Source organism: Macrobrachium nipponense, chromosome 11 (genome assembly GCF_015104395.2).
Source record: "Macrobrachium nipponense isolate FS-2020 chromosome 11, ASM1510439v2, whole genome shotgun sequence".
NCBI classification, from domain to species: domain Eukaryota; kingdom Metazoa; phylum Arthropoda; class Malacostraca; order Decapoda; family Palaemonidae; genus Macrobrachium; species Macrobrachium nipponense.
This window is the reverse complement of record NC_061087.1, coordinates 18,856,856-18,882,842: the sequence shown is the minus strand read 5'-3', so window position 1 is coordinate 18,882,842 and position 25,987 is coordinate 18,856,856. Positions and strand designations below refer to the sequence as shown.

Genomic DNA, 25,987 nt, shown 5'->3' with positions numbered 1-25,987 from the left:
TATAGATATATATATATATATATATATATATATATATATATATATAAGTATATATAATATATATATATAATATTGTGAATATTGACATGTGTATGCACAGAATTAAAGGACAGAATTTAAGGAGGGTGGGGGGGGGGGGGGGGGCCCCCGCAGAGAATCTGCCATTTAATGAAAGCGGACGAGAATTAGAAAAGGTTGGAATCCACCGCAGTATAGTTTGATAGTACCACAGCGGAAATAAATGGAGATCCATCTGTAGATTACCTCATGGTGAAGGGCAGATGAAGGTGGCTTGAACGTCTTCTTCGCTCAACCCATAGGAGAACGGTTTGTGATAAAGTCAACTGGTTCCTATGAGAACTAGCAGACCGGAAGCTGGAGTTGTGGAGAAATTTTGTGGAAGATAAAACTCAGGAAAGTCATGACCGGCGGAATTCTACAAAGTACCTTTGAGTCACATAGTCACATTGTCCGAGGAACCTCTTAAGTGAAGGTTAAAGAGTTTCACAAACAGCGGAAAAAAAGAGGCAGAATATTCTACAACGTGACATCATCATTGCAACACCAGGTCCATTTGATGGATATCTCGATCACAGTAGCGTAGGCCGTTGTTCTATTAATGCTATCCATATTAGTCTCTATTCAAAGATGGCGTGCGTATAAATTCTGATAAAAGCCTTTCGCCTTTAGTCACGTTGACCAATGAAACCTTTATATGATACTCAGCAATGTAAAAATATTTAATTCCTCCACTGACCAAACAATAATAGCACTCTTTAGTCCACTTACACGCTTGAATCGTATGATTACGTTTATTTTTTTGTTGTTAGTAACGTAGGCCAATGAACCTTTATATAATAAAGGCGATTTAAAAATTGTCATTCAGCAATCGATCAAACAACAATAACACAATAAAACTCTTTAAGCCCACTTGCAAACTTGAATCGTATGACCACGTTTATTTTTGTAGACAACGTCACGCTGAAGAGGAGCAGGGAGCAGTAATGCAGAGAAATGCAAATTGGATTGCAAACGCTTTTTTGTGACGCAACCCTCAACGCGGGTTCTATAATAAGTTACACGGCCATTCATCTCTCTATGACACTTGGATTATTCAGCGAGATTATGCAACGGGGGTAACAGACGGATGGCTAATGTCATCGGATGAAGGATGAAGAACGCACTATTCATTTTTATCGTTCCTTCTCTGCCCTTCATTTTTCAATCCAAAAAGAGACAAGTCCTTTGTAAAGGTAATTTGTATCCTTTGACAAAGAGGCGGTTAGAGTGTATGTGTGTGTGTGTGTTTTATCGTAGAATATATGTATGTCTGTCTTGTATGTATGTATGTATGTATCTATATATATATCTATATATATATATAATATATATATATATATATATATATATATCATATATAATAAAAGTCATGTGACATATTTCATCGAGAAATCAAAAATTAGCATATTTTAATACCCAATGTGTTTATACTGCTATTGATATCAAATTGGTAGTTGCTTTCTTTGTTTCACTGCCTGTCTGTAAATAACATATTCTAATGAAATTTCATTGATCCAATATCAGAGCATATTATCCAAAAACATTTAAAAACCATTCTCTGAGTGCATTAACTGTGGGGTTAGGAAGAGTTTATTACACCTCGCGTTCGTTTTTTTTTTTTTTTTTTTTAAACGGAGATAAGTACTATCGGACTATTTTCTGCTTATAAAAGGCAAAGAGTAATGGTATGAAAGAAGATGCGCAAAACAAGCTTGGATGCTGTTTATCCATGTCAGCTATTTTTGACAAGTAATTGCTGACAAATTTTCTTAAATTGATAATTAAAATATTTTTTCCATTCCGATGATTTAATATTGATAATATTTCCATTAACGTAACGAAAGGACGGAACCTCATATATAAATATAAACAATAACTAAAATTAAAAAAAAGGAATATATAAAAAATACTACAACTTACACCGACGAAGAATGATAGGTAATGCCTAAGCATAAAAGTATTAAAATATCTTTGTAAATGTAGCAAAATGTGATCATAAACGAAGCAAAACAAGAGAAAAATGAATGTCACTGTAAAGATGCGTGAAATCTAGAATATGCAAAACCGTTCCAATACTCACCTGCTCTGAGCTCAATCCATTTATCTCGTCAGATCTTTACAGATATGCGTTGCCTCAGCTGGAAGGAAAATGTCCGTCCCCCTTCTCTCTTTCCTTCTTGTCTCTCTTTTCACATCACCTCAAAATTGTTATACAAATAACCATGAATATCCCTCTCTATTTCTTTCATCATATTCATCGCAAGGTATACATACCATGCATATCCAGTGATGAATATAAGGAGAGACAGAGAGTGAAAGATTCATGATTATTTGTATAAGAATTCTGAATATTTGTGGAGAAAGAGAATGAAAGAAAAAGAACAGATATTTTCTTTCCGGATGGGGATGAAAGGAGGAGAGGGAGAGAGAGATACTAACACAACACTCACACATAAACATACAAACATACATACATGCATACATACACCCACACACACATATATATAGCCTACATAATGTTTATGTAATTTCATTTAGCAAATTCTCCATAAAGGGGACAGTCACAGAAAAGGAACGTAAACCGCAATGAAAAAGAACACGAGAAAATAACCTTTAAACTGTTTTCATTCCTGCACTGGAATTTTGTATCTATGTTTAGATCAGCAGTACAATTAACACATTCAAGATACTTTGTTATATCAAAGACACGAAGGATATAATTGAAACTGACACTGTCATCTAGTTTGAACACAAATTTCATTGAAACGTTGTTATTTCTAACAAACTTCACAGACACGATAGTTGGGTATTATATTTCTCACATACAATTTTCACTTGCCAAAATCTGAAGCGATTGTTCTATACTCTGGAAATATACCATGTAACCATGCTACGAATTACTAACTGCCATTCATGAAACACAGTTTGAGAGAGAGAGAGAGAGAGAGAGAGAGAGAGCCCAAACGAGGAGAATAATTTTCTTGACATTCAAAAGGAGTCTGCAGGCGTTTATCTCTCCATTTAAAGCGCGGAAATGTCACCATTTAGACATGACGATATAGAGAAAGAACAATATATCTAATGCAGTCTCTCTCTCTCTCTCTCTCTCTCTCTCTCTCTCTCTCTCTCTTCCAGTATTACCCTCCACAACTCCGACAAAAGAATAGAATCAAACTTTTTCTCGGCGGACATAACTTTTGTTTTCTTTTCCGTGTTCTTTACAAATTCATGAGATGAACAGAGGTCTACATGGCCTCCGCTCTCCTGCACGGATCTTCTCGGAAAGCATCTTTTGATATATACGTAATTTGTGCTCTTTTTCCTTAAGAAATAGTTCTTGTTCTATCTTTTCTTCTTTAATAACGAAAGAAAAATTAAAATATCGACAGAGTGCCGGGCAATACTGTCTTCTTGTCACTGAAACTAAATGAAAAATGCACAAACTTATATAATCACTCTTTACTGGTTGTTAAAAAAAATAAAAAGAATCAATAATTATTTGCAAGTTTGAATTAGCCAGTGTCCATAACTCCTCTTTTGAATCTCCTTGGGCTACGAGATGACATCTCAGTTTTTCTGTAATTGCTGTTTCGACAGCTATTCCGTTGCTCTAAGTTGAGTCCTGATCCCAAACACTCCTCCGATTACAAGAATCAGCAAATGGGTTTCTATTTCTCACACCGGTCAGCTTAGGAACTCTCTCCCTACTTCCATTTTCACCAGCTCTTTAAACTCACTCTATATCCATAGGAGGCCGACAATCGTTTCCTCCTGAACCAAACCACTCATTTTCCTTTCTGATTTTATTCATTTTATTCTTAATTATGATCGGTGATACTTAAGGCTGCTACATAGCCTAGTTATAGAAAATGGCGTAATGTTCGTCCCCCCGTATAATATAATATCTATTATTATTATACTATTTATATATTAAATACATGTAATATCTATATTATATCTTGTTGGTATGATATATATATATATATATATATATATATATATATATATATATATATATATATATATATGTATGTAGTATGTATGTGTGTGTGTGTTTGCGTGTGCGCATGTGTACAAGAGGAAAAGTGTGAGAGACACAAGACAAAGGCCAAAATTCTGCCAAGGAGAAAAAAGCAAACAAATGCGGATTGAAGCAACACAAGCCAAAACTGGGAGAACGTAATGGAAGGTCACGAGCTTCAATTAGGACCCGAGAAGGTTGATCGTCCCTCCTTTTTCTCTTTGGGATGGCCATGACTTTTTCCACTCCCCTCTCTCTCTCTCTCTCTCTCTCTGGAATTGTCTTCTTCAGCCATTAGGTCATCTGCTATTATTTCCTTCGATAATTGGCAACCTAAGTGACATATGGACCTGTCCCTCCAACACATTTCTTGGTGGGTTTCTCTCTCTTCTCTCGGTCGCTGGCAGCCTTTTTTATATTTTGTATCCAGGCGGGCGTTTTGCTGTAAAGAAGCCGGCTCTCGTTATCAATAACCATATCTGGCGTTATGTTTTTGGTCACCAGCTTCTTATTTGTGGCTGTCATTCATTCGCCCTATTCGAGATTTAGCTCTTATCGAATGTTATCTCTCTCTCCTTCTCTCTGGGTCCAACCCTCTCTCAGGTCATATAACGCCCCCCACCCTTCTCTCTCTCTCTCTCTTCATCGAATGCTATCTCTCTTGCGCTCTCTCTCCTTCTCTATTAGGTCCAACCCTCTCTGAGGTCATAGCCTCTCTCTCTCTCTCTCTCTCTCTCTCTCTCTCTGTCATTTTCCCGTGCATTGTAAATCTACATGAATGTGGATTGTTTTCTTTTGGTAACTTATTTGTGATATCCCCTAACCGTTCGTAGATGAATGTAGATTAAAGACTTTTCTTGCATTTGGAAAATAATTGGATGTATTGCATCATGCAATGTAATCATACAATAAATATACAATGTATATTTATTCCTTATGGGCCTCGAGTTCTAATTTCTGTAGAATATGAAGAACAATTATCTTAAAAAGTAGAAGATATTCACCTGTATTTACAAAGAAACTTTAGCTCAATACTATGCTAAAAAACTAAGCCTTGTAACAGGCTCATGACATCCACATCCAAACGAGAGAGAGAGAGAGAGAGAGAGAGAGAGAGAGAGAGAGAGAGAGAGACTCCCCAGAAGGATGCAGGGAACAGGGAGAAAATATTACGGTGCGTTCATCACGCCAACCTGTGGCCCCTTAATTAAAGTGTAATGATGGATAATTGCACCCAAGAGACTCCTTTTGTTTAATTTTCTCATACTTGTACACAGGGATAATGACAAGTAAGTTTAATGGATGACAAGACGACGAAATCCCTCGAGCTGGTAGTTACTTATTTACTTGAAATATCCTGAAATTTCCGAGGGTGAGACCGAAGCGCCCAGGGATTGTGAACCGTGTTTTCATTCGCCTCCTTGAATGACATTTCTATTTGTTTCTCGTGATGCTCTCGAACTTTCTCGGCATACTTCCTTATTTTTTCCTTTCTCTTAAATTGAAGTCCTCTCGAGGTTGTGAATATATGACCAGTAATACGAACGAAAATGTAAAAAGCTTTGTCAGAAATGGCTGCATTAATTAACTCGATCTTTGATTTATAGAGAACGAAAATTAGGAATGTAAATCACCGACAGTTATTTTGTTATTATTTTTGGGTGCAATTTGATACTTCCTGAATGCAAATCTACCCCCGCTCGCTAGATTTATGCTTTAATATCAGTAATATAGGTGAGGCGTAACTAACAAGGTGTAATGTTGTTCTTCTGCTAAAGTATTTGGAGAAAATAATTACACACATTTACATACATGTACACACACACACAGATATATATATATATATATATATATATATATATATATATATATATATATATATATATATATATATATATATATTATGTATTTGATTTCCTTTTAATAACTATTCACTACGTTTACAAGTCACGTAATACACAATTTTGCCAGTTTTTTTTCTTCATCAAAGTAGCTTTGTATAACATTAACCCGTCCGATTAAAAGAAACTGTAATTCCATATATATTGCTCTGCATTATATATAGTATATAACAATGACCTCAATCAGGTGCAGAAGCAATGGACCAGCCTTTAGAAAAGTTTAAGATGATAGAACTCGAGAAAAACAGAGAAAGGAATAAAACGATTCAGTCACAGGATAACTCTTCGTTGCCTAAAAGAAACAGGTCGCCAAAGCAGTTTGTATTGTCTTCAAGGAAAGTTCACCAATGCAATTTCTACCATGGAGTATTTGGCTGAGGTGAAAATTCTTGTTTGGGTGATCTCCAAACTTATTCAAGAAGATTCCTACGTAAAAAAAACTAAATAAAACCTACTAGAATAATTTTAGCACATTTTAGCACTTGCTTTAGAGTGACACATTGCCTTACTAATAAAGTAAGAATGAATGAGTGCCATTTTAACATAGGAGCTCTATTTGGAAACGAACTTGCGAACTTGAAGTATCACCTTGGGGTGTGCCATTTAACAATTAATCATGATCAAATTACTCTCACGTAGTGATATATATATATATATATATATATATATATATATATATATATATATATATATATATATATATATATATAAGAAAACGCAGCACAAACACAAGCCACAAAAAATATAGCACAAAACGAAAATGAGAAATCTAAGTGAAAGCGAATGATATACGCAAAATTCCTCCCAAGTTTCAACCCTCATGTCTGAAGTTTCCGGATATTCTGTTTTGCTTTTCCTTTAATTATTGCCATTAAGCCGGTGCACATGGATGGGTCTGTCTGCAGTAACGCTCCGGACTGGACGGGCAGATTTTTTTTCTCTCCACCTTCCGGTTTCATTCCATCATAACCAACGGCCAAAGTTTCCACCGGGAAGAGAATAGTTTCCAATGCCGATACGAGAACCTGCACTCACTATACAAACACAGCGGAAGATTCCACCATCTGGGTTCGTTATCATTTGGAGGCGGTACAAGCAACGCTTATTTACTACTGGAATGAGTTTTTGAGGCTTGGTATGATTAAGCACAATATTAATAACAATAAATTTCGACACTTAACCACAATCCTTCAACGATTCTTATATAATACCAACAACAATTAAAATGACATTAACGATATGAAAACATAACAGGAACCGTTCCTTAATGAGTTTCATGAAGCATTAATAATAATAATAATAATAATAATAATAATAATAATAATAATAATAATAATAATAATAATAATACCAGGTTATCACACTTCTTCCAAGATTATTTAACGAATGTCATATAACAACAATATAATAATTATACTAAAAGCTGGAATAAAAAAAAAAAGTAAATAAGCACAACGCCCAACATAAGAAAAAAAGACGAAACTGAAGGCATTCAAGCAGTCTTTTGACCAGCCGGGGTTACAACATCTTTTGTAGCGATGGGCAATACTTCTTTCGCTGTAACGAGTACGCCAAATCTTTTGTAGCCAGAGAGGTACTACGGAACGAGAAGTTCTCGAGAGCTCTCCAGACTCCGCTGGGGACAAACTCATTAAAAAAATTGAAGTAAAATTCTTGAAAAAAAAAAAAAAAAAAATCTGACATCTTTTACGCAACAAATAGGTCGAAGAATGCCAGAATGATACGTACGAAGCAGGACACACACACACACACACACACACACACAAGTCCTGAAGCGGTCCTTTCATAAAGGCTCAACTGGTTTCCAATCGAAAATTAAATTTGTTTTCCCCGATTCTTTACATGCGACCGTGAATGAAACGAGGGCTGGCGGGGTCATTATAATAAAGAACCTCTTGTTAGGTTGTAAAAATATTATCCTTTATCCTAAACGAGAAGGTCTCCCCTCCCCCAACCCCACTTCCTCATCCACCGACCATTTTGTTCGAGCACACTTCAGAAGTTCCAGACTTCTTTCTGATTCAACAGCTGTGACGTCAGGAGACTCATACCAGCTTTAAGAAATGCTCTTTTCATTTTTAATTTCACCCTCAGTTGCGATGCTTGAACAAGGCGCTTTCGCTTTCGTTAGGATGACCTCGAGGGAAGCTGTTTGCAGAGGCTTGGCAGCAGATGCAAAAACAGAATACGATGTTTCTGAAAGTACGGAATAAACCTCACGCATGCATACAAGCACACACGCAAACACATTCAAATATATATTATATATCTATATATATATATATTATACATATTTAGATATACATTCATATATATATACTACATATATATATGTATACACACACACACACACACACATATATATATATAATAAATAAATATATATACTACTATATATAATTAAATATACATCATATATTAATTATATATATATATATAATAATATATATAATAAATTTTAATCTATATTTAATATTATAATATATGAATCTAAATATATATATGTAGATGAGAAGAGAGACAGAGAAGAGAGAGAGAGAGAGAGAGAGAGAGAGAGAGAGAGAGCATGTAGGTGTATGTTCAGGTACAAATTCACAAGGGCAATGAATACATAAGAAAACATGCAAACATAACATATACCTGCCATAACAGTATGAAAATTCGCAATACATAATCGCAACATCTCAGCGAGACCGATGAAAATGTCCACAATGGAGCCACCTTGAATTTCCGCCGTAAAGGACGCCGGATGGTCATCTTGTTTTTACTACGTCTAACTCGACTGAGAATTGTTCAGCTTTAATTTCGCTTTCATGACACTACACGAGGAACTTTGTAGGCATTACTCTGAAGTATGTATCTGGAATGACCAAACACATAAAGATATTTTTTATTGTTTCTATTTACGACTTGTTTACTTTATGCGATATGGTATTTTCCTTAAAATCTGAAAGTAGTGATGTTTGCAAAAAAAAAAATATATATAGTAATATATATAATATATTATTTATTTATTTAAAATATCTAATATATATGTATGTATGTATCTATATATATACTATATATATTTTTTTTTTTTTTTTTTGTATTTTTTTTTTTTTTTTTTTTCGATTCTCCCGGAGTCCAACAAACCTTTTTTCAAAATTCCTTCCCTATATGATTTTCATATTCATTCTTAACTCTGATTCCTGACAGACGTATGGATTGATATCGGAAGAAATACTTAAGAAAAATTCTTTGACATAACTAACCCGTTTCCATAATATATGTCATCTCTTCCTCAAACGAAAATGGAGCATTACAGAAGTGGAATTTTCGAAAAACACGAAATTATGAACAATTTCGCTTCCCAAAAAGTGAAAGAACATATCGGAATTATATCAACATTCCAGAGGTCGGCATTCATGATATGAAAGGGACCAAAGTGTATTTAGGAAGAATAACTATGTGGTTCACATTTTTCACTTGTATTTATGGAATCATGTCATTATTAACATATGAGTACATTAACACTAGGTTAACTTTTCCACTAATTTCGAATAAAGCTTACCATTACTGCTGCTACCTCCTATCTATCTTTATTTTATATATAAAGCTGTCGGTCGGACTATTATGTATGTATATGTTCGCTATGTATGTATGTGTATGTTTGCTATAGACGGCGAAACTACTGGACCGAACTGAACGAAAGTTGGACGATATATATATTCTATAGAGGAATGTTTGACCGGGTACCATTTTGATCCGGCTCCCTGGCCATGCTAACTTCTTATTATTATTTGTAGAGACAAAAGAAATGATTATTCAGAAAGAACTTTACAAGAAGATTCCAAATACGCAATCATTTGTCTTCTGCGATGAAAAATAACGATGATATTACGGTTCAAACATTGCCGGCCTACATCAGGCGCCGGATAGTTATATATATATATATATATATATATATATTATATATATATATAGATATATATATATATATATATATATATATAATCCAAGGTGGAGTTGGAAAAGTTCTTGCACACACAAACACAAGAATGAAACGTTTCGCAAAAGACATCTGAAGATGTACTTTAAATTTTAAAACTAATTTACCGCAGGTTTGCACAACACACAGAAAAGGTACCCGACTCCAATTCAATCAAGAAAACACTTTACATTACATGAGAGCAGAAGCAAAGCACCGTTCTGCATTTTGGAGGCTCAGAGAGAAACGAAACATAATAGTGAGCGAAGGAAAGCTGAAAAAAGGCAAAAGAGGAGAAGAAGGAGTAGGAAGTGAAGGAGTAAAGGAGAATTTTATTCATTATAATCAATAGAATGAACATTAAAAAAATTAATAGAGAGGAGTTAGAAGATAACGTGAAGGAAACAACAAAATAAAAAGGTGGAAGAGGAGGAAAAGGTAAGATAAATTCTCTCAAAATTACGTATGAATTAAAAGAAAAAAATATAGAGGAAGAAGAAGAAAAGAAGAAGAAGAAAGAAGGAAGGAGTAAGAGAAGGCTAAGCTTAGGGGAGGGGAAGGGGGGGGTGGGGGGGAAGGACGCAGAGGATGAATTCTCTTGATATTCTCCGAGAGACATCAAAAGGACGAGTACCTCAGAAATGAAAGAGGTTCCCAGTGGCGAAGGAAAGTGACTCGGAGTGTTTGTTTAAGGGATTAGATCCCAAGAATTCCAGTTACGAGAAGAGAGATTAGAAACTGAATCAACACGCTAATGGGATTGTTCTTTCGTGTCCCACAACTGGAGGCATCCGATACAATTCGCTCTCTAATTATGGAAGAAGAAGAAGATGAAAAAATAAGATGAGATTCGCTTCTTCTGTTGTTGTCTCCCTGTTGAAAAATAAATTCTTTTCTTTCTATCTCTTACTCCTTGTTCAAGTAGGTATTTATTGTTTTTTGCTTCGCTCTAGTGGTCGGTTTCATAAATTACTTTTTTTTTATATTTCTGTTAACTAGTATGAAAGAGGCAGGTCACTCATGTGTACTATATCTCAAAATATAGAAAGTAAACCGTATATATTATTTGCAAAGTTAAGCAACATTGAGTCAGTACTTGGATGGGTGACCGACCGCCTAGGAACACCAGATGCCGTTGGCGTCTGACTTTTGAGTTGGTCAGCTGGTATGGTCGCTAGTGTCATGGAACGCCGCTCAGATGTCACGGGTTCGCGTCTCCCAAGGTCGATGAAAAAATCACTGGCTCTGTATCATGATCAGTTGCTGCTGTAGTGTGGGGTCCGCGGTGAGAGGTTGAAACCAACATTCTTTGGAAGCTTGAATTTGAAGTTAATGGCCCCTTTGATGTGCTTGTTCCATGTGAATGGGTTTCATCTACTGAAAATAATAATCACGCTTATAGCGAGTGAAATCTTCTGAGACTCACAAGTTACACATGCAAAAAAATGAAGATTTATGGTAGCTTAACGAATGTGTCTTCAGTTTCATTGATATGAATGAAACTTTGCTTCACAGTCCTGGTTTACGGACAGACCAAACAAGACAGTACGGTCAACGATTAAGCAATATAGCTTCCAGAGCCTCTGCCAACAGAGCAGGGAAGGGACTGAGGCCAGAAACATCAGAGCCCTTTACTAACATATGTCTTCGGTAGTAAAGACAAAAAAATTTAAAAAGCAATAGCCAAGTTATAAAAAAACGAACAAAGACATCCCACTTAAAACAACAACAAAAATCAATATATGAAAACAACCAACCAATCCGAACATCGAATAAAAGTAATCTTAAAAAAATCTTTCCGCATAAAAACCTGACAACGGATGAAAATAAAACGACGTCCCCCTCCCCCAAAATGCAAATAAAAATCAACCCCACACCCCCTAACACGAAAAACACAGAGAAAGAAAAAAATCAAGGCAAGAACTCCCCCTTATCCAGAAGCCACTTGAGGCCCCTGGGCAGAAGCAAAAGCATATTACCGATCCGTACCTTTGTAACGAAGGATTTTATACAGGCTAGAATAGCCTATGGAGCCATTTGGGATTATTTGCCTTCGGAATAACAGAGCATTGTGGGGTGTCTGTATTGTCCTACGAGAGAGGTTATCGAATAAAGGACAGCTGCGGATGGTCCGGGAGGTTAAGAGGGGTCAGGAGACGAGGGAGGGTGGCGAGGTATGTGAATGAAGATTTGGGGGAGCAGAGAGAGAGAGAGAGAGAGAGAGAGAGAGAGAGAGAGAGAAGAGAGAGCATTAATATACTTGACAATAAACGCCAGTCGAAATAAAATACTAACACCAAAATATCATTAATGGATAGACAGGCTTTTTCACGAACCCATATAAAAAAAAATATATAAAAAAATTTAAAACAACAGTACCGTAAAATAAAGGTTACAAAAAAACGCACTCCACAATACCTAGCGAAGATTATGCTATCAGTTAGCAGAATACGCGGCAAAACATTAACCAGATCACATCTTTGCTTTAAAATGCATGCCGCAAACAAGCACAGCAGGAAAAAGAAAAGGCGAGATAATTGTTACAGTAAACATCATCAATAATCCGAATTTATCAGGAGATAGCAACACGGAACTTATTAATATTGCTGTCTGCAACACTGCTTTAAAAGATTAAGAGGTACTTCGCGGTGCCTTCAGAGCTGAACGCCACGTCGTTAGACTAGTGAATGAATGCACACATACATACATACTCACTGCTCGTTAAATGTGCGTGCGTGCGTGCGTTTGCATGTGAATTCATGGAGGCACTTAACTTTATATGCATTATGAGTGTGTTTGATTACTAGAGCCAGTACATTAAGATAAACCAAATCCAGATATGAAGAGCCAATATTTATTGCCAGATCTACTAAGTATGTACACCGCATAAAATTCTCTCTCTCTCTCTCTCTCTCTCTCTCTCTCTCTCTCTCTCTCTCTCTCAGAAATATCCATAGAACTTGGCAACCACCAGGAATTCTAGCTGAAGTGTGATTGCCTAGATACAGTAAAGTTTTCTCATCTGTCAAATAGGAAAAAAAAAAAATTGCCAGATTGAGAAAATTCAGGCAAAACACACTATATTTCCGTAAACTTCTAAAAATGCGTGCAGAGGTGTGTGTGTGTGTGTGTGTGTGTGTGTGTATAAACGAAAAAGACATGAAAGGCAACCGAATAAGGACGCAGACAATTTACGAAATGAATGAAAAGATTACATGAAATTTGTGGTAAGAAAGAAGTTATTTTTGACTCGGTATTTCTAGAGAAAGGTATCTGATCTGTTTAGAGTGAAGCAACAACATATCTGTATTAGTCTTTTCTTTTAATCCAGTAATCTTTGGAAGTCCTTCTATTGCTGGGCGAATTGAAGTATACGTATAATAATACGTTTTACGCTAAGCCCAACAATGATTTTTTTTAAGGATGAAGCTAATGACGCATAGGGCGTAGTTATCCTTACGTATTAAAAATGTTCATTGTTATACTACACAATTCTGCGCTCACAGATTCTCATACATTGCTTGACACTTGTAAGTTTTTCTCATTGTCTCCGGGACTGAGCTGGAAAACGGTGCTAAGTTTCCCTCCCCACCGGCTTTAATTCTAAACAATATATATGTATATATATATATATATATATATATATATATATATATATATATATATATATATATATATATATATATACAAAATTACAGTATTTGCAATATAATACATCACATGCTAGAGATGGAGAAACTTCGATTTTTTCAAAACATCAAATAATGGTTTTTTTTTTTTAATTGCACGAACAAACTGGGGGAATGATAGGAGGGGTTAGCCCCGAAGAAATCGATAGGCTCTCACCTCTTATGGGAATGGAGATTGTGTCCAAATATCATTATCGCAGGATTCAGGGGCAGCAAAACGAAGCTGAGTACCACACGAGCCGTTCGTTAACGGGGGACCTCGCGCACAACTTATAATTATGGAAATGCCTTCCATATGTGATTTCGTGTGCTCGCACGTTAAAGAATAAGGGTTAAGACAGACCGTATACAGTGAAAACGATTGTCATTTTATGAGAGAAGGAGAAAGGTTACGAGGGTAAAGTAGGCGCAAAATCGTACAGATAAGGCATGATTATAAAAAAGCATAATTAAAAAAAAAATAAGAACACAAAATTAGCAGTCTTTGAACGTGGTGGATGAAGTAAAAAGAAAAATCAATGAAAGGAGGAAGTAAAATACGCGGAGACTGAATGTGGTGGGAAAGTAATGAAGAAGAAAAAAAACACTGAATGAAGAAATGGAAATGGGAAGGAACAAGGAGCACAGCATGAAGAGTAGGAGCTGCTGCTGCTGGGTGGGGTTGAGGAGGAGGGGAAAGATAAGCAACCTAACAATATCCTCTGAAAGCCGAAGGGACGGAGGGACTTCCGCACCAGAGAGAGAGAGAGAGAGAGAGAGAGAGAGAGAGAGAGAGAGAGAGAGAGGGCCGACCTGACCACCACCTTAATTGGTTTAAAAGCGATTGAATCTGAACCGAGGAACACTGTTCATACATAAAGAGAAAAACGCACCACAATGGAATTAACTTCCCTGGATGCCATTCGCTTTTTGGGCAGCCTGGGGGGAGGGGGGAGGGGAGGGGGAGGGGAGAGGGGAGAGGAGGGGGAGGAGGAGGAGGCGTAGCATAATGGAGGCGAGGGAGGAGGGGGACATAGAAGAAGAATAAGAAGGTGGACTTCACGAAAGAGATGAAAGAAGAAGAAACGATGGAGGAATGGGGAAAAAAAAAGAGGTAGGAGGAGAAATTACGAGAGAAGAGTAAAATTACATGAAGGGAAAGATGGGTAAGTGTAGAAAGAGTAGAGGAAATAAAAGAGGGAGAGAACTGGGGAGGAGGTGGAGGAGGAGGAGGAGGAGGAAGGGGTGTGGCATAAAGGATGCAAAGGAGGAGGGAGACGCAAAGGAAAGAGGAAGAAGAAGAAAAAGAAGAAGAAGAGAGGGAGGAGGAGATGTTACGAGAGAGGAATAAAAGGAAAAGAATGAAAAGATTGGTGAGTGCAGATAAGGTAGAGAAAATAAAAGAGGGAGAGAATGGTAAAAGAAAAAAATGAGAGATCAGAGGAAGAAAAGGAAAGAGAAAAAATGAGGTCCTATGGGAGGTAAGAGAATGGGCAATATTTGGCCTCCATACTCGAGAGCAGAAGGGGATTTCATCGTGGAAAGAATAGACGAAACGGAGTAATAAAAATGGAAATAATAACCGATCCTAACCATTAATTGTATCTGATTAGAAAAGCGAGAGGGGGAGAAATGCGGCGAGGGTTGGGGAGGGAGGAGGTTATCATTGATTCTGTTGATATCAAACCGGGACTTGAAAAGGAAACCAAAAAAAAGAAAAAAGAAATAAGAATGCAAATAGCAAAACACCCGGAGGATATCATAAAAGGATAAATGAAACCGCATTCTCATTGGTCAGTTAATCCTCAACAGGAGCAGACCGAGGCGTGTTGAAGTGGATTCGAAATCCCCTTGACCTTCAAAACTAATATTTACTTCCCTCACATCACATCTGTCTCTCTCTCTCTCTCTCTCTCTCTCTCTCTCTCTCTCTCTCTCTCGTCGTTAGGAAACCCCCGGATCAGCGTTGACACTTATGACAGAGAGCGGTGTCTCTGGGACCGTCTTCCTCAATGACGAAAATATTTTTTTCTGACTACAGTATGTCACACCTCTTCATCAGAGTATGTTTAAATGACCTTAAATGAAGGTAGGAGAAAGGGTGATTAGCCATTCACTTGGCGTGAACATGAATTTTCTGATCGCATATCGAATCAAAGCATTGTGACTTGCCATAAATGAAAGAGGGGAGAGAGAGTGTGACTGGTTATTTGTTTGGTATGAATATTTAAAGTTGCAAGATCTCTCATACGGTAACGTTAGTTAGTTATATAGAATAAAAAAAAATAATTGTTCTAAGAGGATTCATATTTTTTTTAAGGTTCGTTAATCAGAATCGACCTGATTCCTTTTAATAGAAAACTGTTAGAAAGATGGAAGATTATAAACTGAAGGAAGACAAATTAAATACATCTTAACTGAAAGAAAAATCCAATCACGTAACAGTCATTTGTCATCCTTTATTAAAACTAGGCTGCTACATAGTTAATAATACAAGCGAGACGTATTGTAATTAAAAATAAACGCTCTAAGATCAGTAAGCATTAGCAAACGTAATGCATAACACATTAGTAAAATCTCACACTTCTGAAAAAGCGATTTCCACAAAAAATGTTCTCTGGCCACTGGAATGTGAAAAAAGTAGCAAAGAATTGTAAAGGATGAAACATTGTAGTAGAGTAACAATGGTAACAGAGAGCAATTTCTAAATAGATGGAAGAATGCAGAATGTTGCAGAAACTCTTGAAATGTAATCAAGAATGAGGTTCTGACATTACTGGAATAGTTGGATGAGATATATTAATTTGTAATTATTAGAATAGACTAAAGGTGCTGACATCACAACGAGATGAAATTAGCCAACCCACCGCCCCCGTCATCACCGCCGCCCCCCCCCCCCCCCCCAAAAAAAAAAAGAAAAAAAAAATTCTTGTGGAATCTGTGAGTAAATACCTCAGGTGATGACAGAAGAGTTTGAGGGACGAGCTACAGACAGGCTAACAATGACAAAATTTTCATTGATATGAAAATGTACAGTGAGAAAGCATATTTTTTATTAGACTATGTTAGATCTACAGAATAAGATAAGTAGGTTTAGAAAATCAGGCTTGCGATATGTCTGCTAAGAAATAAACTTTTGAGAAATTCATTTACCGAAAAAAATAATAGAATCCCAACAGACATTCTGCAGTGAAGGAAAGACTGAATTAGTGATAAAAGTAAACATATCCGGCAAAAGTACAGATTGAGATATGAATGTGTGTGTGTGTGTGTGTGTGAATTATCCATACGAGCATGCTGACAGGCATGTGTATTCGTGTGTACACCAAAAGAAACATTAAAAGCTGAAATGAAGAGGAATACAACTATCCGAAATTGAAAAATGTAGATATGTAGTAGATGAAATTATTTCCTTGAGCGCGAGTGTGTTTGTATATATGCAAGCGCTCGTGTATCTAAAGCCCAAGGAAATTCAGACCTGAAGAAGCGTATGACCATGAAATATCGCCGGCAATGCGGGGCAACAGTGATACCCCGAGGTGGGTAATTTCGGTCTGACATACGATACATATTATGTTGCATTACTCGTCCCGGGCCCTCTAATTAACAATGTCAACAGAACATCTATCCTCCCGAACATTACATCGTCATAAATTCACATCTGGTTTGAGAAAACAAATGAAAAGGAGAGAGGAGGAGGAGGAGGAGGAGGAGGAGGAGAAGAAGAAGAAAAAAATAATAAAGAATTCACTGTCATTAGTCTTTTGAGTTCGAACATGCTGATGGTATTTTTTCATAATGGTCAATTACAGAGAAGATTTATCTCTCATTATTTTCGAGAAGATGAAGTCGACTGTTTCGCTTTTGGTCTCGTATATCATCCCGTAATGATATTGGCAGGAGAAGAGGTCGTGAATATCGTGTGGGTACTATATATATATATATATACTATATATATATATATATATATATATATATATAGTATATATATATATTATATATATATTGATAAGCTATCCGAAAATGTGCAAGGAATTCGAGAACTTATTAATTCTCACATATATATATATATATATATATATATATATATATATATATATATATATATATATCATATCTATATAATATATTCGATGAATATAAATTAGCACATTTTCGAACTCCTTGCATACTTCTGGGTACGCTTACCACTAGACTTAACCCGAGCGGGAAATAAGTGAGGAAACTTCTACTTTCAGAACCAGGATTATGCTCCATGATCGCGAGAATCTATGATGTTGAGTAAAACTCAGGGAAAAACCAATTTATTTCGCCGCTCACTTAGGAAATGCAGCAGTTGCATCTTCAGGAAGCGACAGTAAATAGCAATGTCTTCTATTTTATATATATATATATATATATATATGCATGAACCTCAAAAGATATGCTAATAGGATAATGATCCTATTTTTTTTATACATTAATCATGAACTAGTTCAAGCAACGATAGAGTTGCTTCTGGGAGGGAGACACAAAATTCAAATTCATTATAGTTAGGAAACTTACAAGCTTTTTGTCTTTCTTCTGACCGTCGGTAAAAATAAGTAAATATACATACATATATATAACTACATAAATCAATATACAAGTAAATAAATAAATAAATAAATAAATAAATAAATATTTATCATTATCTATATATATATGTAATAATTAAATATATCTTATAAAATATATTATATTATATAATAATATAATTAATTATTATAATAATGAATAATTAAATAAAATCAAAATAAATATATAAATAAATACATGAATAAGTAAATAAAATCAAAATAAATATATGAATAAATACATAAATAAGTAAACAAAATCAATCAATTAAAAATCAAACGATAGCAATGTAGAAACTATTGAAGAAATTCAGCACTATAAGTTTTCATAGAAATTGCACGCCATATTCTCTCTCTCTCTCTCTCTCTCTCCTCTCTCTCTCTTCTCTCTCTCGTCTCTCTCTCTCTCTCTCTCTCTCTCTCTCTCTCTCTCTCTCGCTTTCGGTCATGCGCACGAGCACTACCAAGAAAGACGCCCTGAAAAACCTCTGATGGTCGGGAAATTGAAAATCCCAAAAGATCGCGAGATTATCCCAAGTTTCAACTACAGAGAATGGGGCGATAAAGAGCGAATGGCCTCTTATTTTATTCATCGTGCCTCTTCTTCATCAACAACCTCGGCAAAGGTAATTCATCAAGAACTTCGTCTCATTATTCATCGTCTCGAGGGGATATATCACTCTAGGCATATCTGTCTCTAGAAGGAAAATTATGGTGATGATTGCAAATAAATGCAATTAACTGGGATTCCCCCTTTAATCTATCCTCCCCAGATTACACGACCGGGAGTTTTCTTTACGTGGAAATATGGCTCAGAGGGTTTGGAGGCGGAAATGGATTGCTGCATTAGTGAAAATAATGCCAAGTTTGGGGTCACTTTTACTTTAGATTCGAAATATGAATATAATGGTCGTTGTTACCGGAAGCAATACTTATTAGCCATCAATTATAAAAAAATCTAGTTCAGGTTTCTTTACGTTAATTTAAGGTTAATAAAATGATAATGTTCCACAAAATGAATATGTCAGTTAAAATCTGCCAGTGAAACTGAAAATAACAGTACGAAAATGAATCAATAAAAACTTGTTAAATGGAAAGGTATTACAATTGAAATCCTACTATAAGGCGGTGAGTGGGTACCCGCAGTGTAAAGTATAAGTGGAAAATTGTTTTTTTAAATCTAGTCGATGGCTAATGTGGTTGGATGGTTTCGAATTTTGAAATAGTGAGAAACTACACACACACACACACACACACACACACACAAATTGAAGGTAGTTCCTCATTCACAGATGATACAGGTCGACTGATTTGACTATGATTCGAACAAATTTGAATTTTTGAGAGGCAGGAGGAAAAGGAGACATAGATACTGAATGCTGACAGATCTGGAACAACGGTAAGGAAGAAACTCTCAGAAATGGCAAGAAATACACAAGAGAGACGAAAAGTGAAGTACAGATAAGGATGTCGTTCTCGCAGCTGATGGCGGGTTTGTGTACTTGCAAGAAACAGCTGTCGTAGAAGCTTTCTGTGCAAAGGATTATGCTTTAATTCAGTGGCAAGGAATTTCTGCAAAAAAAAAAACAAAAAAATATTAAGCTACGAACATCTTTGGTATCGAAATGATAATTATAATTAAAGGTTCCACATTGATATGTATATTTCTACATATGTGACAATACGTGCCCAATGCCCATACCCCATGGAATAATACGTAAATTACAATTTCAAAAGAATATAGCGTTCACTTAGGAAGAAGTAAGAACAGGTAAAGGGAAATACAGAAAGAAGATATCTCACTTATTAAAAAGATAAATCAATATATCAATAAATATATAGAAAATTATTGAAAAGCAAGGTGTGTGGAATAAAGGACCTCTGAACCTGAGAAGTAGGTCATTGTGAAATTTTCAATGCACGTTACTGGAAATAACAAATATCGATTCCTGGAATGTTACCTTAAAAAAAAAAAAAAAAAAAAAAAAAGAAAAAAAAAAAAAAAAAAAAAAAAAAAAAGTAATCCTAACTGTCACTATCACGTATCCACGACTCGTAGTCAGAACAAGAATAACGCATTTATTAATTACCCAGCCTCCGTAGCAATAGGTGCAGCAAAGCCAAAGGTCTTTACGGTCGAAACCAGCACGAGAAAGAACAGAGAGACCGTCCTACTAGGTCCTACTGATACTCTGACACCATGGTATAGAAATAATTGGTCGGGTCAAAACACCTTAATTACAATTAGACAGTCATTTCCCGCAGAGCATAGTTAGCGGGGCTGCGACAGAGAGAACCCATTTATTGGTCCATTAAGCTTGTTGTTGGTCCAAAGGGGACCCAATAGTTCCCAATCAGCGCGTAATGACGGAGACGTATGAAATCTCTACCCGATATGGTCGAGGTACAGCTTCCAGGCAATTTCAGCAAAATGAATTTCAACCTCTCTCTCTCTCTCTCTCTCTCTCTCTCTCTCTCTCTCTCTCTCTCTCTCTCTCTCTCTCTTGTCCTTGATAAAAGCCAATTCGTAGGCGAAGGAAAAGAATCATCATCCATCTTCGTGTAAGACTGGCAACCGGAAGAGGGAAAAAAAAGATCAAGTAAATGAATGAAAAAAAAAATACAACAGCATAAGGAATTTCAATCTCGAGAGTGGCTTTGCGAGAAAAGTTATTAAATAAACGCAATTAGGCTGGAAATAGGTCTTGAAAAAGAGAAATAAAGAGGAAGAAGCGGCTGAATAAAAATCCTGAAAAAATATTTCAGGGAAAACTGGGTGGGACACTTTTCCTTAAAATCAAATTCCGCTGGTTCAAAAAGAAGAAGAAGAAGAAGAAGAAGAAGAAGAAGAAGAAGAAACAATATGACAGGAACTCGAACTAACTTGAGGTGCATAGTGGCAATATGACTTTGGTGATTCAAAACCGGGAACGACCAGCTTGAAAAAAATAAAAAAAGTGTGTGGTTGCGGGGGTGAGGGGGGGCGTGTTTGGTAGATATTAGCAGACTTTATGGCAGCTTGAACACTTGATCATTCCAAAACTCCTTGAAATTAGCGGGCTCTTGCCCAGTGGCAACATTCACTAGCCATGGCATGGATGCGTATATTCGAATACCCTAGCTATTCATTTGTGTTTATTGCTAAAAAAAAAAGTCGATTCTATAATTACGTATATAGAGATGTATATTTAAATAAACATATAAATACATACACACATATGTATGTATGTATATATATATTATATCTATATATATATATATATATATAGTATATATATATATATATATATGCGTGTGTGTGTGTGTGTATAAAACTATTTAACTATTTGTTATTCCATCTTTCTTTATTATCATCCATAATGTACTTTTTCTCTTCTCTTGGCTATTTTTTTTCCCTTATCATCACGTTTGCTACCGTGTTCCGTAATTGATATAATCATAACAATAATAATGATACTAATAATAGGCTTACTCCCGAGTAAGCAAAAAATAAAAAATAAACAGGACTAATCGCCGCTACATGATTACTGCTCACTCTTGTATGTCATAACACATTAAACCCGGCTCTCTTCAAGGTGCAGGTAACATTTATTAGGACACTTCTTGCCAGAGTGGGTTTTATTTGTTTTGGGCAGCCGTTTACAGCCAGCTTTTCCCCTAACCTTGAAACAGTATAACAAAAAATACCAGCAGTTTGTTCAATAGGTATTTATTGTTTTGCTTCGCTCTAGTGGTCGGTTTCATAAATCACTTCTTTTTTTTTTTTTTGTCAACTAGTATGAAAGAGGCAGGTCACTTATGTGTATATCTCAAAATATGGAAAGTAATAAATACATATTGAAAAACAAGTAGAAGTCAACCGGGAAATTTCAAATTCACAGTATACTTCGCCTTTATTATTAGCGAAATCTATTTTTTTGTTAACGAGTAATAACTAGTGATGCTTTGCCAGAACGTCATTTTCTTTCTAATGTTCTCGGACCTTTTGAGTAATACACATACACGCAACGAAGAAAAAAGCACAACGAAACATAGCAAATCAATAAACAAACTCACGGGTAAAGAAAGGCCCGGCGAATTAAAAAGAAAAAAATGAGAGAGAGAAAAAAAACAGTAGACCTATGGGCCTACTAGACCTAACCCACTTAAAAGAAAAGGACGTAATGACCCTTCCCTCCAAAGTATAACCGGCAGGAGGCCATCGTGGGCTGCGACCTGATAACCGTAACCTTTATATTATTAACAATTTAAGGGGCAGTTCTGCGCTGGCTCCCCTCCCGAGGGAGGAAGCAATAGCGGGGACTCGTACGACCTCCTAAAATACAAAAAGGCACATTAAATGAGCCTTTTATAATTTCATAAAGCGTCTCCGGGGCCCCTCCCGAAGCCGTACGGTCCACAGAATGACTGTAATTGAAGAAGTTGTAAAATAGCATTCACATCTTTATATAGCCCAAGGGCCAGTTATTAAATTTTGTTGGAAGGACGGAGTAAATATAACCCTCAAGGGAGCCAATATTCGACTGAGAGAATTTCTCCATCTCTCCTCTCCTGAATAATAGCAGGAGTTCTAAGCCTCCTCATCTTTCCTTATCTCGCGTTATTTACAAGATGCTTTATTTCGGCCTCAACTTTTATCTTGTGATTTAACTGGGGTTCTTTATATTAATCCTGCGATTTAAAAGCGATTGCCTCGCTCGAAGGCACTCCATGCTTCCTTCCTAGGCTGCTTCCTAGAAACGCCGCTCGCTCTATTCAACCAGCTAATGAAAAAATACCGGTAAGGAAATTTTTGAAAGCCCGGTACAGAGAAGGAAGAAGACGGGGGAGAAAATAGGACGGCGGAGGAAAAGACAGAATTCAGCAAGGTTCTGCAGGAGGGCAAAGAAAAAAAAAATAAAATCCTTTTCCTGGAAAGTCCTTATGGGACGTCGTTACCCTCAATACCCGCCATCAAGAATTCTCCCGTTGTCAGCAGCAAGGCTGCCATGTTCCTCCTCCCTTTCTCGCAAACTTTTTTTTTTCTTCTTGCTCTCCATCTTTTCTCCTCTCCCGAATTTTTTCCCCCTTTCGGGATCGGTGGTAAGAAACTTTGGAGTATTTATATAAGGTGAGGAGGGTATGAAGGAGACCCACTGAACTGTGATACCCAGCTCCTTGGGAAGGGGAAGGAAAAAAAAAATCAACGCTTCCCCTTTACTTTTCAATGGGGATTGGGAAGAGACAGTGTTTGGTAGGGGGAGGATAGAGGAAGGAAGGAAAGGAAGGAGCAGGGGGTGAGGGCGGGGAGCGAGGCGTGGAAGCGAGGGAGAGGGCATTCTACATAAAAGTCGTTATCAACGGCAACAACGGTATGAGTCCGGCCTTATCACGGAGGCTGATCGTAAGTGCACTAGCTTTAAACTTTCTCTTAAATAGGCATTCGTAGGCGCGTGGGCTTCCTCGGCCAAGAAAGCGCTATGCATAAAAGACATAACTCTGATGTACATTCTTCTCGGGGTCGGTAGGCTGAAATGGCCACCAAGGGCCAGCTCGAGTGGGGCCGTATGGTCTGCATATATCAGTCGTAAATTCAGTTTAGCTGTAATATGGAGGGACAGACAATACGATATAGGAGATGGTGATATCAAATATTTTCGAGGGTGTTATTTATTAGTCTTTTTTTTTGTGTCTTAACCTTAAAGATTAATTGAATTCCCCCCTCTCTCTCTCTCTCTCTCTCTCTCTCTTCAATAATTTTTCACTCTTGAATCAATATATTAATAAGTTTAAATTGTATACTGTAAAGGTCATTAAATGGAAAATAGGAAATAAATAGTATTATCAAGTACCAATTAAAAAACAATAGCTTCAGGAAACAAAGTAAAAAGCGAAAGAGTTACAGGAGAGACAACAGAACTTACCGAAGATCATGAAACGGGAAAACCATCTCCAGAGAGAGATAAATAATTACAATATATAACAAGTAAAAAAAATGCGCCGCAGTTTCCACGGCGCAATCGACTTTTCTGTACAGCTGCTACAGCGTATAATCAAGGCCACTGAAAATAGATCTATCTTTTGCTGGTCTTGGTATAATGCTGCATGAGCCACGGCCAGGTGGTGGCCTATCCTTATATCATTGCCAGAAGCATGGTTATGGCTAACTTTAACCTTAATTGAAAAAAAAAAAAAAAAACTGCTGATGCTAGAGGGCTGCAATTTGGTATGTTTGATGACTGGAGGGTGGGTTATCAGCATACCAATTTGCAGTCCTCAAGGCTCAGTAGTTTTTAGGATCTGAGGGCGTACAGAAAAAATGAGGGCAGAAAAAAGTGCGGACAGACAGACGAAGCCGGCAAAATAATTTTCTTTTACTGAAAACTGAAAAGGAAAGGGAGTAGGACAAACCCATTAGCAAATCGTGGGTTCAGTTAAGGAAACCGAAAGGTTAGGACCCGAAATTCCAGATTCTCCTAAGAGGACGAGCCCAAAGAATTCTACAAAAATAAAATCAATTTAAACGAAGCAAATAACAGCCCCCTTCGGAGGAAATGCCAGATACTCGCAGCAAAAAGGGGAACCAATAATTTTACTATTGCCACCTGAAAACAAAGGAGGATGGACGTACGATCAAAATTATTTTATCTAGGGCAGCTTTCTGCCACCTACCTAAACGGAGTAGAATCTGACAAGTATTTGACAACAGGTGGTGGATAGGCGACAATATGCAATGGAGCAGATGTCCATTACATATATATATATATATATATATATATATATATATATTAGATATATATATATATATATATATATATATGCAGAAGCCAGGTACTATGTCGTACTCCAAGTAAATGGGGATACAATCCGCAATGAAGTAAAATGCTACTGTAGCTTAAAATATATATTTCTTGTACAGGATTAAAGCTTTCGACCATCACTGTGGTCTTGTTCATTATAATGAACAAGACCACAGCTCATGGTCGAAAGCTTTAATCCTGTACAAGAAATATATATTTAAAACTACGGAAGGATTTTACTTCATTGTGGATTGTATCCCCATATATATATATATGATATATATAGATATAATATATAAAATTATATATATATATATATATATATATATATATATACATACATACACATATATGTGTGTGTCTATGTGTGAACGTACCATTTAGAATTTCTAACGTCCAGTTTTTATTAAGTTTCTATAATACAACATCCAACAAAACATACTTCCGCAAAAGGTCAGTATCTTAATGTATCTGGTCTCTTTGGTCTGTAAATTAGATTCTAATGAAATTGGTATTGAGACAACACATTACCAAAAACTTATTATATTTCTTCATATATTTCCCATGGGAATCCAGAAGCTGAGGGCACATGGGCACACGCGTGTATGAATATGTATGAACGTACGTGTATATGTACGTATATATAAATATATATATGTACATATATACAGCTAGGAATCAGAAAATGTAAATTTGCAAGCACCAAAGGTCATTCATTCCTCTACATCTGAACGGGAGATAACGATTCCGGAATTTCTGAACAAAATATCTTTGTTTATTGTTGCTAAGCGGATGTTGCTCAATTTAACATACCGACTGTTTAACCAATAAGACGATTTATAGAACGTAACTCGACAACATCAAAATCATTTCTTTTACATCATTCAAGATGATGTAAGCGACACACGTGAACGAAAAGCACAACATTCATGCAGTCACTAAAAACAGCACGAGAGAGAGAGAGAGAGAGAAAGA

General features: G+C 36.4%; 1 long non-coding RNA gene across 3 annotated transcripts in view; it reads right to left on the bottom strand.

The window, feature by feature from the left end:
• The window catches only part of LOC135215377 (uncharacterized), a 424,575-nt gene that overhangs the window by 106,452 nt on the left and 292,136 nt on the right, over positions 1-25,987 (bottom strand). The window contains exon 5 of one of the 3 annotated variants that reach the window (XR_010314804.1): positions 19,502-19,805. The exons of the other annotated variants lie outside the window; for them this stretch is intronic. This is a non-coding gene — a long non-coding RNA (uncharacterized LOC135215377). Of the gene's footprint in view, positions 1-19,501; positions 19,806-25,987 lie in introns of those variants that run through there. 3 annotated transcript variants of the gene reach the window in all.